Source organism: Toxotes jaculatrix, chromosome 18 (genome assembly GCF_017976425.1).
Source record: "Toxotes jaculatrix isolate fToxJac2 chromosome 18, fToxJac2.pri, whole genome shotgun sequence".
Taxonomy (NCBI): domain Eukaryota; kingdom Metazoa; phylum Chordata; class Actinopteri; family Toxotidae; genus Toxotes; species Toxotes jaculatrix.
The window spans coordinates 16,599,777-16,611,914 of NC_054411.1; the positions used below are offsets into that span (position 1 = coordinate 16,599,777).

At 44.8% G+C, this 12,138-nt stretch overlaps 1 protein-coding gene across 1 annotated transcript in view; it reads left to right on the forward strand.

Moving 5' to 3' along the window:
• LOC121198483 (glutamate receptor ionotropic, NMDA 2B) overlaps positions 1-12,138 on the forward strand; it is a 76,962-nt gene that overhangs the window by 22,109 nt on the left and 42,715 nt on the right. The window lies entirely within an intron of this gene.

Here is a 12,138-nt window from a genome sequence, read left to right on the forward strand (position 1 = left end):
GTGCAGCACAGTGATACCATGTTCTGGCAGATATTTTTAGCATCTTTTCAAAATTAATACATTTTAATTAAGAATTCAGATTCTTTGGTTGGAGACAGAGACAGAAGAGAGATGTGATGAAGCAAACAGAGAGGTAGGAGGGCACTTTTAACAAGGTGAGAGGGAGATAACAGTGCCACACGTAGTGTAGTGGATGGAAAAACAAACGTGTCTTTATTTCTCTCTTTTCATTCTTTAACATGAAGCATGGATGGTTCTGCAGAGCCAGTATGTCCATTAAATTCTTGCCTTTTTGGACAGGCATTGCACAAGCACAGTAAGATAATTTGCCACTGACATTCATAGGATCCTTGTGTGTGTGCGCTACATACATGCAAGTGTGTACGTGTGTGTGTGAGTCACCAGCACGGTCTCCAGATGCAGGATTCAACTTCTGTTCGGTGACACAGCATGCAGGGAGGCGAGGAGAGAGCGGATGTGACTGCCAAAAGCTGGCTTTAGTGTCACAGCTGGTGTGTGTGTGTATATGTGTGTGTGTGTTTGAATGTACACAGGTGCACATTATGTGCATGTACACTTGCTTTCAAACGTGCATGTCTGTTGCCGCACAGAAGCTATACATGTGCATTCATTCATGTGTGCATGTGCACAGAGGCACAGCGAGGGAGAGGAAGGATAGCTCGCACCTCCACAGTGTGTTTACTGCGGCTGCCTTTGCAACCAACTGTCAGCGGAGAGAGGGAGAGAGCGGGGAGATGAGGAGGGGGATGGGAGCAGGCTGACTAGGTGTGAAATCATAACCAGTGCTTATGGATGTAGAAAGCCATACATCAGAGGTGTTTGTGCGTATGAAATCGCATCCAAAGGGTTAATCAGCCAGTAAAGGGTTTATAGCCGGAATCCATTCATTATAAACCCAGCTGTGAACCAGTGGCTGGAAAAAGGTGCTTGGATTGATTATTTTTAACCAGCATCATTCAGGATGATCAAACCCTCCTCATCAAAATGTTTGGTGCAATGCCCAGAACCTTTAATATTCTCATCCCTGGTGCTTTATGTGTCATTGCAGGGCCTGGGAAATGATATTTCCAGCGCGTCTTTATAACATACTGCTTTCCTTTGCAGATTTCCAACTGTTTTTAAGAAATAAAATCAAAATATTTCTTGGCTGTGAACTCGGTGTTGCTTGATATTCACACCAAAGTGGACCAGACAAGCTCAAGCCAGGTCAGGCTGAAATATTTTTACTTATTTTAATGGGGTAGATTCTGGCTCAGAAACACAGAGACAGTGCTCATTTTTTTTCAGCATTTGGTTCACGGTTTACGGCCTCAGCTGAGTTAAGGCTTACAGAGATCTATACATTATTTCACAGAAACTCCTCTGAGATCAGCTGCTGCTCATAAACTCAACAAAAGTACCTAAACTGTCTCAGAACTTTGTCTCCACCTGCCCTGTGACAGTACCAACTTTCCTGGTTCCCTTCTTGAATCGTTTGAGGAAATTTGGTCAAGTTGGAGCTAATTTGAACTATTTAATACTCTGATAGTTTAATCTGTAACAAGGCACTGAATGTTATAGACTGATTAGATTTTGGATGAATCCAGTCTTTCCTCTGTCCCACTGTCCCCCTCCCCTTTCTTTTCACCCTCAGTTCAAAGGTGAGCTTTATTGGTGTGACAGACGGGTGCTGTTGCCAAAGCTGTTCCGCTGTTGGATCAGCAGTAAACCACTGTAGAGCAGGCGCCCTTTTATTTCTAAAGCCCACATTCATGTTCTATAGTACCGCTACAGGTCTGATGTGCTTTTGTTGCTACTGGTAGCCACTTACTATTGACACAGCACATGACAGCAGCACGCTAAACCTCTTCTCTCTGTACTCCTCACTATCTGGGCCCGCTCCTTCTTTTCATTTCATCTGCTTCTTTGTAAATGCCGTGTCCAGCGGTGTGAAATCTGTTAATCGATCGTGACACTGATTGTGGGGCCGCTGTTGTAGGGCGGCCGTGGCGACAGAGAAAGAGAGAGAGAGAGAGAGAGAGAGAGAGGAGCCAGGGGGATAGAGAAAGAGAGTGGATTGGCGTGAGGTGTAGTGCACGTGAGCGAGAGTGTGCACGTGCAAATGAGAGGGTGAGAGGATGGGTGAAACAGAAGGGGAGGAAGAGATGAAAGAGAGGGGCAGCATGCGCATGAGAGACAGGAAGAGAATAATGGATGGGCGGAGTGTGTGTGTGTGTGTGTGTGTGTGTGTGCTGGAGTGGGAGGGTAAATGAAATATTCCTAATTGCCAGGCTGAAGGTTGCTGGTTGCTGGTTTAACGGCTTGATGACTCTAATGGGCCATTGTGTGCCATTTAGATATTGTTGTGGTTAAAAAGCTTTGGCAGCCACAGAGGACGCCTGTCACGGCAGCACGCAGAGGGAGAGGGAAGACGAGCCACACGTGTGTCTTAGTATGTGTGTGAGAGAGAGAGAGAGAGAGAGAGAGAGAGAGAGAAGGGGCGAAGAGACGAGTGGTAAATGTGAGAAGGAGAAGGAACGGTTATTTCATGAAGAGGAGCAGAAAGAGAGAGCAACACACTGTTAAAATTATTTAATCTTTTTCTAAGCATTAAACATTTCCTGATATCATCACCTTTCACCAATCCTCACCAATAGACCAGACCCAAAAAAAAAAAAAAAAGTAGAAAAGGTGCTCTGTAGATATAAAAGAAAATGTTTGACTCAATCTGACATAACGGCCTGTTCCTGAAAGAGATTGAAAATGGTCCGGGGACAAAATCATATAGCATAATTGCCAAATGGAGAAAATGGAGAGAAGTGGCCAGCTGGTAATGAGGCTCGTGTCCTCTAACAGGCCATGGCCTCAGATCAACCAAATTATAGTCAAAGAAGAAGAAAAAGTACATCAGCCACTGGACATCAACTACAAAAACTCTCAATGCTATTTAGGACCAAAAAGACAATACCAAGTCCTTATAGGCCAGTTATTTCCAGGCAGTTATTTCAGGTGAACAAGACCAGGCCACTGTCTAAAGGAATGGAGAGAGAGCCATAAATGAACTTTTGATGGTCACCCAAAAAAGTTTGGTGACTTTGCCCCAGAATAAGGTTTAAAACACCATTTTTCCACAGCTACTACACATGCGTGAGGTTTCACAATGCTAACTTCTTTAATACCTCAATCCTCTTTTCATTTTTTGTTTTGTTTTCTGCAATGATTGGTTTTTGTTTTTCTAGCCGCTCACTGTGGCTGCCCCTTCTTGTTCGATTACTCCATTGCAAAAATTAAAGATGATCTGTTGATTAAAAAAAACACAAGAAGTTGTTTTGTAGACACATTTTAGGAACTGCTTGGTTTGCATTAGAAAGAAACTTAAAGCAGCTCTTGTATGGCTGTAGGAGACTGAACACTAAACAGAGTTGCTCGGTTAAAAAAAATTGCAAATGCTGTTGTTGGATTGTATATACACATATTTTATCCCTTTTTGAATCCTTTGCAGAAATGGTGGACTCCTTGACGAGCGATGAAAACTACAATGTAGAGAGGTAACTGCTGAATGTAAACAAACTAAATGGCAGTTGCTAAAAAAAAAATCCCAACAATAAATAGTTTCAAATAGATGTGTGATTTCATAAAAAAATTTTAGGACTGTAACTTTAAGCATGGTTGTAGCAGTAAAACAAAGTTGAATCTGAAAAAAAAATGAGAGAAAGACTTGGAAAGAAGCAGAGGAAGTGAGAGAATCCTGAGATTAGGAATGATACAGTCTGAAGTATTCATAAGTCCAGCGGCAAATTTTGACTCCATCTGTCCTCAAGCTAAACAACCTCTCACATCTCTGGTACATGTGGCTCTGGCTCTCTGCTCTCTTGTCTTTTTTAAAGCTTCACTGATTCTTCTTCCTTTTAAAGAGGACACACACACAGGTGTGCGTGCACACTGATGCACATAGGTATCTTAAGAGACTGCGAGGAGGAGGAGGAGGGTGGGGCGCGGAGACGAGGAGGCTTTTGAGTGCTCGTGCACGGCTTTACGAAGCAAAAACGGGGTTAGTTTGTCAGGGAGGGAAGACTGGAGCGAGTGAGGCAGGCGAAGAGGAGCCTACAGATTGGCTTATTGTCTTAGCCCATCTTCTAACGTGTTCTGTTTGTGGAAACTGTCACAGGCCACTGTCACACCAATAAAGCAGATTTGAATTTTAATTTTCATCGCAGTTAATGGAAGGAGTCCTCAGTGGGGGAGCCTTACGAGTGAGGGATGGGGAAGTAGAGACAGAAAGAGGGTGGTCTGTGTGAACATAAACCTTCGTCAGTTTCCTCTTTAGCGCCTGCCTCCTAGTAATTTCTTCCTCTCATAATTCCAGTGATACAGAACATTTGTTACATCTGTCATCGAGCCGCCGCCGCGTCGACCTCTGCACCCCTCCTTTTTGAGGTGCCGGAGAACAAGGACCTGAGGCTCGTTCTGCCGTCGTGCTCGTTAAGGCACTGTGGACGAGAGCGCCAGCTAAATGCCTGAAATGTAAATGTAAAATGTAGGGGATGGGCAGAGCGCAATGGAGATAAAAGAGGAGGGAGATAGAGGGACCAGTCTTTGCTTTGGGAGGGATGGATGGGATTGGAGAGGCGAGGAGGTGGAAGGGAAGGAGGGAGAACGGAGATAGAGAGGGTGGTCTCAGCACTGACAGTGACTGAGAGCGAGCCTTTATCGTGTTGCCAGGAAAAGAACACAGAAGCAAATATCAGCCGTACTCTCACTCTATTTCCCTTTGCTCTCTGTTCTCCTCGCGCTCCTCTCCTCCTCCTCCTCCTCCTCCTCACCCCTCACTCTTTCACTTCTCCCCCTGAAGATTGGGTGGTTGCATGTTTCACTTATTTCTATAGGCTGAAGAGTCTTAAGGGGCAAAATGTTGACCCCGGCCCTTGTTTTGTTGCTGTAGCACAAACTGATGTATCATAGACGGTAGATTTAGGCGGGGTGGGGGGGGGGGGGGGGGGGGGGGGGGGGTGAAGAAACCTCCACCCTCTTAGTGGATTCATGTGACATGACAATGTCTGCGTGTGCATGTGTGTGTGACAGAGAATTCAGTTTTGTGGTGTGAAGCGGCGAGAAACAGCCCCAGCATGATGATGGCTCTGGGCCTACGACTGACAGCATGGCCCAGGTGCACCCTGGGTTGCATGATAGATGGAGAGATGAAGGAACAAAAAGAGGGGAGGAGGTAGAGAGAATAAGAAGGAGACAGCAGAGAGAAACATAGCTGGGTAGGCTAAGACGAGAAAGGGTGGGAAGGGGGTACGAAGACTGTCCATGAATGAAGAGGAGGAAAGAAGGCGAGAAGGAAGGAGAGCGGGGGATAATAGGGGGAGAGGTATGAAGAGTGGAGAGTTGAGGGTAAGCTAGAGCAGGAGATTGAAATCAGTAGATATGACAGGAGTGGAAGAGATAGCAGAGGACAGACGGAGAGAGTGGAGGGGGAATAAATGGATAAATAACATCCCTCATCTGGGCCTTACAGTCCCCCCATCCTCCCCGGCGCTTCTCACTGTCTCTCTCCCCTCACCGTCACCTTTTCCCTCCTCCTCCTCCTCCTCCTCCTCCTCCTCCTCCTCCTCTCTCTCTGCTTGGAGCAAGGAACAGGAAGAAAGAAAAGGCATTCTCACCTCCCTGACTCCCTAAACCACTTTACAGCCACCTTGGGAAACTCTGCGGTCCTCCTAAACCTCAGTGTCTTCAGTGTCCCCATCCCAAACCTGTGATTTATCCTTTTTTTTTCCACTGAGGAACATTTTTAAAACTCTCTTTGAGACAGTACACCAGCTAAAAAGCAGCAAAAGGTCCAAAATCAAACTTTATAATATTATGAACAGACAGCCCGACTTATTAGGAAGATTTGGCATTTGAAATAAATCCTCTACAAGTTCTCAAAGTGGTTCCACAAACAGCTTTTCCTCCTTTTCCTCATCCTCTTCTCTTTAAGGTTCTTTAAGCTCTCCATCAGGGCTTTCAAAAGAAAAGAAATGATTGTTAAAAATGTTTTGCTCATTGAGGTCTGGTGTGGCTGTGTATGTATAATCTTGGGTCAGCCGTCTTTTCAGCTTTACACAGGATGTTTGACGGCTTCTCTGCTTCACTGAGACATTAACGCGATTCTTTTCTCCACCTGTTGCTTCATTTTATCATCTAAAACAAGCGGCTTTAATGGTTGAGAAGAGTTTGGAGAGGCAGCAAGTCACATTATCATCCAGAACAATTACTGAATTACCACTCGAAACTCCCCGTGGACTTTTCAGCTTTGTTGGCTGAAATGACAGTTCTGGCTGGCAGATTTTATCAGATGTGGTTATTTATCTGCTGTTTGAAAGTTTGTTAGCAGGTTAGCTGGAAATCACAGTCTAGAGCTGACTTTGTAAAATGACTCACGTTTAAAATGAGAAACCTATGAAAGTCTTTAATGCACATTTAAATGTTTAGCACTGATGGATATACAGATCATGCTGAGGCCAAAGCTACATGTCCCAGACAAAAGCTGCTAATGTTACCCCACACACAGTGGGGAACTACTTCACTGTGGATGTGTTGTCATGAATGGAGCTTTCTTTAAATGCAGAGCATTTAGGTTTTCTGTGTCTGGGGATGAGTATGAGACGTCTTACCCTGTCTATGTCGCTTCTTATCTATAATATTCTACAAAATTCTGTCGTACGTAGGTTAAACACTCATCTTTTTTCTGCCTTTATTATTTATCACATATTTCTCCCAGCTATACATTTTCAGAGACAAGTACACGGATATGAAAGCCAGACCATGTTCATATATTTTGTAGACTCACCCGACCCCTCCAGCCACCCTATTTAGCCTCCTTAGCCTAACTCGACGAGACACACACACACACTCACAGACTCACACAGAGAAAGAACTATTACCATTCTACAAGGACCAGGGGACAAGCAAGAGCAGCAGCAGGAAAAGCATCAGACTGCAGAGGCCCCTCGGTGGGTCGTCTGCTAAACTTAGAGCAGAAATGGGCCAGAGAGAAACGATCTGTGCGTTCGTGTGTGTGTGTGTGTGTGTGTGTGTCTGTCTGAGTGTTTTAACGTGGTATTAACTTCCATTCAGACACTGTCTGATTGTGTCAAGATGTGAAACAAAGCACCCTCTCCTGCATTGTGTCTCTTGCCCAGTTTAATGTGTTCCTTCCAGTTTCTTTTTGTAGTTATGTATCTTTCTTTCTTTCTTTATGTCTTTAAATCCCTGGAAAGGCACGGCGGCTGTGACAGCGTAGTCATAATGCATTCAAAATCATGTTGAGTCAAAATTAGTCAAATATTTTAATGAAGACCTGTGCTTTTTTTTTTTTTTTTTTTTAATTAAGGTTCAAAAAGTACTTAAAATAAGGTCACTGTTAATTAGATGATGGTCTGACAAATGTGCAAGCTAATTAAGCTTGTATGTGTTTGATTAAAGATAAGTAGGCTTCCATGATAAGAAATGTGATGATGAGGCACGAGAAACGCGAAGTAGAGGGAAAAAGAGGGATGGGGAGTGAGGGGAGGTTTAATTGAGGTACAGATGATAAGTGTGTGTGTGTGTGAAGTGAGAGAGCGCAAACGAGGGACAGAGAGGAATGAAGGGGGAGCAGAGAGGAGGTCTCGTCATCAAAATGGAATTTCATTGCACGTGGTGATGGCGGCTTGTGCTCACGGGCTTTATCAGAAATGAACGCACTTCAGCGCTTGTGTGTGTATCCCTGCATCCATCTCTACTGTGTGTGTTTGTGTGCGTGTGCATGTGCGTGTGCGTGTGTGTGTGTGTGTGTGTATGTGTGTGTGTGTGTATGTGCGTGTGAATGCCTGTGGCTGTGTTGAGTTTATATCTCCTGCCCACTGTCTTTTAAATTCACTATATTCAAGCGAAGGCCAGCTGTTCCCCCTTCCTCCTGCCTCACCTCCCACTCCTGCTCTCTCTTTTTCATCCCTCCATCCATCCTCTTTCCCTCTGTCTCTGTCTCTCTCTCTCTCTCTCTCTCTCTCTCTCTCTCTCTCTGGCTAGCTTCTCTTTCCATCAGGCAGTGCAGCAGCAGTCAATAGCAACCCCCCCTCCCCGCTCAAGTTCAAAGGAGCCTTTATAGGCAGGATAGAAATATGCATTGCCAAAAACCTCCCAGCAACAGACACCATCATCTCTCTCTGGCTTTCTCTACCTTTCTATCTCCGTCCTTGTCTCTTTTCCCCTCACATTTTTTCTCTCTGTCTTTGCTTCATTGCTATTTCCTCACAAAGAAAAAATACCTATATGGTATATAGTACACTTAAGGCTTATTAAAATGCTTTGACATCAATATTGTTGCTAAGGGAATGTCAACCATGTACTTTTATATTGGCTAATTAAGATGTAAGTCCTCTTTCCTCATTCTCACGCATTATCTGTGGCACTCCTTGGATTTTATATTAGTATTTCAGGATAGGAAAACCATGCAGTTACTCTAAAATAACACATGACCCGAGAAACAAGAAACAACTTTTTTGCCTTGTGTGTAAAACAAAAAAGAATGTATTTATTAGTGGTTTTCCCCTGGTCCAAAGCTGGACTCTAAATGTATGTTTAGAAAAGAGAGGCCTATGTGTTTACAGTGGTAATACTTTACCAGTAAGCTGGTGCTTTATACTATACCAGCTAACATGAACAGTATGTCCAGTATCTTATCTGAAAGTAACACACATTGTCATTGTGTAGGGTAAAAAATAAATAAATAAAATGAGTCTTTAAACATTTTCAGCAGTGTGTCAGCTGTTAGTCATAGTGAAAACACACAGGAAACAGAACTTTAGCAGCTCAAACAGTGGCACAAACAGTGTGTCATATGTTCTAATAAAACATATTTTAGTAGAACATTATTATGATATATCATTATGTTGCACTGACTGTTTCCTGTGGTTACATTTACATTACAGAGCTCAGTATGTGCAGAATGCAGCAAATGTGTGTATGTAAAAGTGTGTTCCCATGTTCTGGTTTACTGCATGTGCTTTATGTGATCGCTGCACAATACATTTTCCCATTTAGCAGTACGCCTCGTGTAGTTTTATTGTGTTGTTATTTGTATGTGTGTGTGTGTGTGTGTGTGTGTGTGGAGTGTGTATGAGTGCTTGTGTGGGTGTGTCTAAAGCAACACCCCGGTATTAGTCTGTGATTGCATTGTTGATTTGTCGTTTTGTGTTTTGTATTGTGTGTGTTTGAGTGTTCTCTTTGAGGGTGTGTGCGTGTGCGTGTGTGAACGCCAGTGTTTGTGTTTAAAGTCACTCAAATTTGTGTGTGTGTGTGTGTGTGTGTGTGTGTGTGTGTGTGTGTGTGTGTGTGTGTGCATATTCCAGAGCAAGATTGGAAGTGGGTCTATTTCTTTTGCAGCCACTGATGTGCCCCTGTCTGTGTAATTGAAATACCTGAGTTATTGACTCCCTCTCCCCCTCCAAGTCAAATAACTGCTCCAGGAGTGTGTGAGTGCACTCATTTGGAGGCTCTGGGGCAGAACAGGCAACTCTGGCCGACCAAGACCTGTCAGCCATAGAATACACACTCACACAGAAACGCACACTCACATATAAATGTAACAGAGAGCCGAAGTGAAGCCAGACCTACACAAAAACAGACTTCCAGGCACATGCAGGCACTAGAGGCACAAACACGCACATATGCACTGATACACACACATACAAACTGCACAGACTGACACATGTACACACTGAATCACACATAGATCCCTGATACGTCTCTATCCCACACAAACACAAACACACACACACCACGCTTCACGTAGAAGAGGGCACACACGTGTCCCGTCTCTCTCTTCCTCTCTCTGACAGCAGCGGTCCTCTGTGGTTGAACAACTCAGGCTTAGCCTCCTCCTGCCTAAATGGCTGGCTGACTGCCTGACACACACACACACACACACACACACACACACACACACACGGACACACACCTCCGTTTGCCTGCTCCTTCACTGACTCCTGGCTTCCTGCCCCTTCACTGCTCATTCGCTCCGTACAGGACTACAGCCGTCTGCCAGCCTGCCCTCTTCCTCTCCATTCATCCTATTGTCACCACATTGTCCTCTGCCTCTGTCCCTCTGGAGGCTTCAAATCTCAGCTACATCCTCGCTGCTTTCTGTACATCTCCATCCCTTATTCTCGCTTGCTTAATTCCTCTCTCTCCTTTTAGTTTCTCTCTGTTTTTCTCTTTTCTCTTATCTGCTCCCTCTTCTACGGTTTTATCTGCCCTTTTTCTGTATCTCGCTGTATCTCTCTCCCTGTCCCCTGTCTCCACTGGCCGCTCATCCTGCCGTATTGTGCGGTGTTGTGTATTGTTGTCCGCGTACAGTAGCCAGCGCTGACGTCAGCCGTGGATCCACAGAGAAGACAGTGACTGGCTCAGAGGCACATTCAAAGCCTTGCTGGCCGGCTTCCTGCATCTGGCTGACTGACTCTCTGGCCTCGCCACCCCCTCTGGGAATTTTAATACTCACTAATCGATCACCTTGTGCCAACAGAGGTGGTAATGTGGCCAGACCTTAATTATTGTTGCTGTAAATGAAGAGAGAGGTGTTTTGCAGCACTTCATTTTACTCAAGCTCTCTTATCATTCAACCCACTCCCACCAGCGATTTTTTTTTCTTTTCACTCCCCTATCTCTCACCCTCCCTCCTTCTCTGCTTCTGTCTGTCTTGCACTTCTTTTAGCATGTATTTTTCTCAGAGGCTAATGAAAATTCGGCAGACCTCTGGCACTCTGAATGAAAGTGCGTTGGACAGTACATTAATACTGCTCTTAAGAAGAAGAGCGAGATAGAGAGAGAAAGCCAGAGGAAATTTGGGGGGGGGGTGGGGACAGGGTGGCGGGGTGCTGTATAGGGGATAAAGGGGGAAGCGGGAGTGTGCGAGTCTGGAAATTCAATTATAACTGTGCCCTGGCAGTAATTCCACTGGTATAAATGGGACGACAGAGCGAGAGAAGAGATGGATAGAGATGGATGAAGGATGAGAGAGAAAGAGGCAGTGAAGAGATAGAAAGTTGAGGAACAAATGGATTCGAGTTAGCTGAGAAACATGACTACAGCATCAGTGTGTGCATCATCATTTTTTCATGATTTTTGCAACACAGCCTCTTCATTGAACTCCACGTTAGAGCCACATGGTTCATATTTCACACAACATGGGATAATGACATGTTTTCAACCACACGGATGCAGCACCACTCATTATTTGCAAGAGTGTTGGGAAAGTGTTTCACATGCACACACCGTACCTCTCGGCATGCCACCTTAACGGCGTAGCCCTGATCTCATTAATGCAGAAACAAGGTAACGGATCAACCCATGTGCATCCCCTGGGAGGGGCAGGTTAGCCTTTGATGTTGAGTGAAGCACAGAGAGAGTCCTATGAGGCCGGAGAGCTTTCAACACCCTGCCTGCCTGGCCCGGCCTGGCTGTCAGCTACGACTGATTATACGCGCATACAATCCTCAATCAAACACGAGTCCCCCCCCCCCCCCCCCCCCCCACCCCCCAAAAGAAATCATCCTCATTCAGATAATTTGGCACAATAGAAGCATGAATATCCAAGAAAATAAACACACTACTGTACATTGAGTAAACAGGAGTTCTCATAGACTGACTCACACACACACACGTACAATAACAAGCTCATGTCGCAGAACTGCAGAGTCCTGTCTAGACTAGCATTTCTCACCTCCTCCTCTTCTTCTGTCCAGCTCAATATTCCCTTTCAGCACTGGTGGCAAGGCGCAGGCTTGGATATCAGGCTGTGAGCAATGTTTATTGGAGTGTCTGTCACTGACTGTACTGCTGTTTGGTTTGCTGTACGTTCTGTATCTCTCATATTTAGATTGAGCCTCACCGAGGGAAGGGACTTATTTAGTTAATGTATTATGTGGTTTGTGCCCTTTCTAGTGCATTCGTTGTTTAATATCTAGCACCGTGCAGGTTACACTGAAACGGCGTTGTTCTAACACGGTTGTAATAAAACAAACCGATGAAAACGATCGACAAGATTGAGGACAGCAGCTTCGAGTCCCCAGAATTTGCTCCAGCCACCCACATGTGCAAACTCATTAAAGG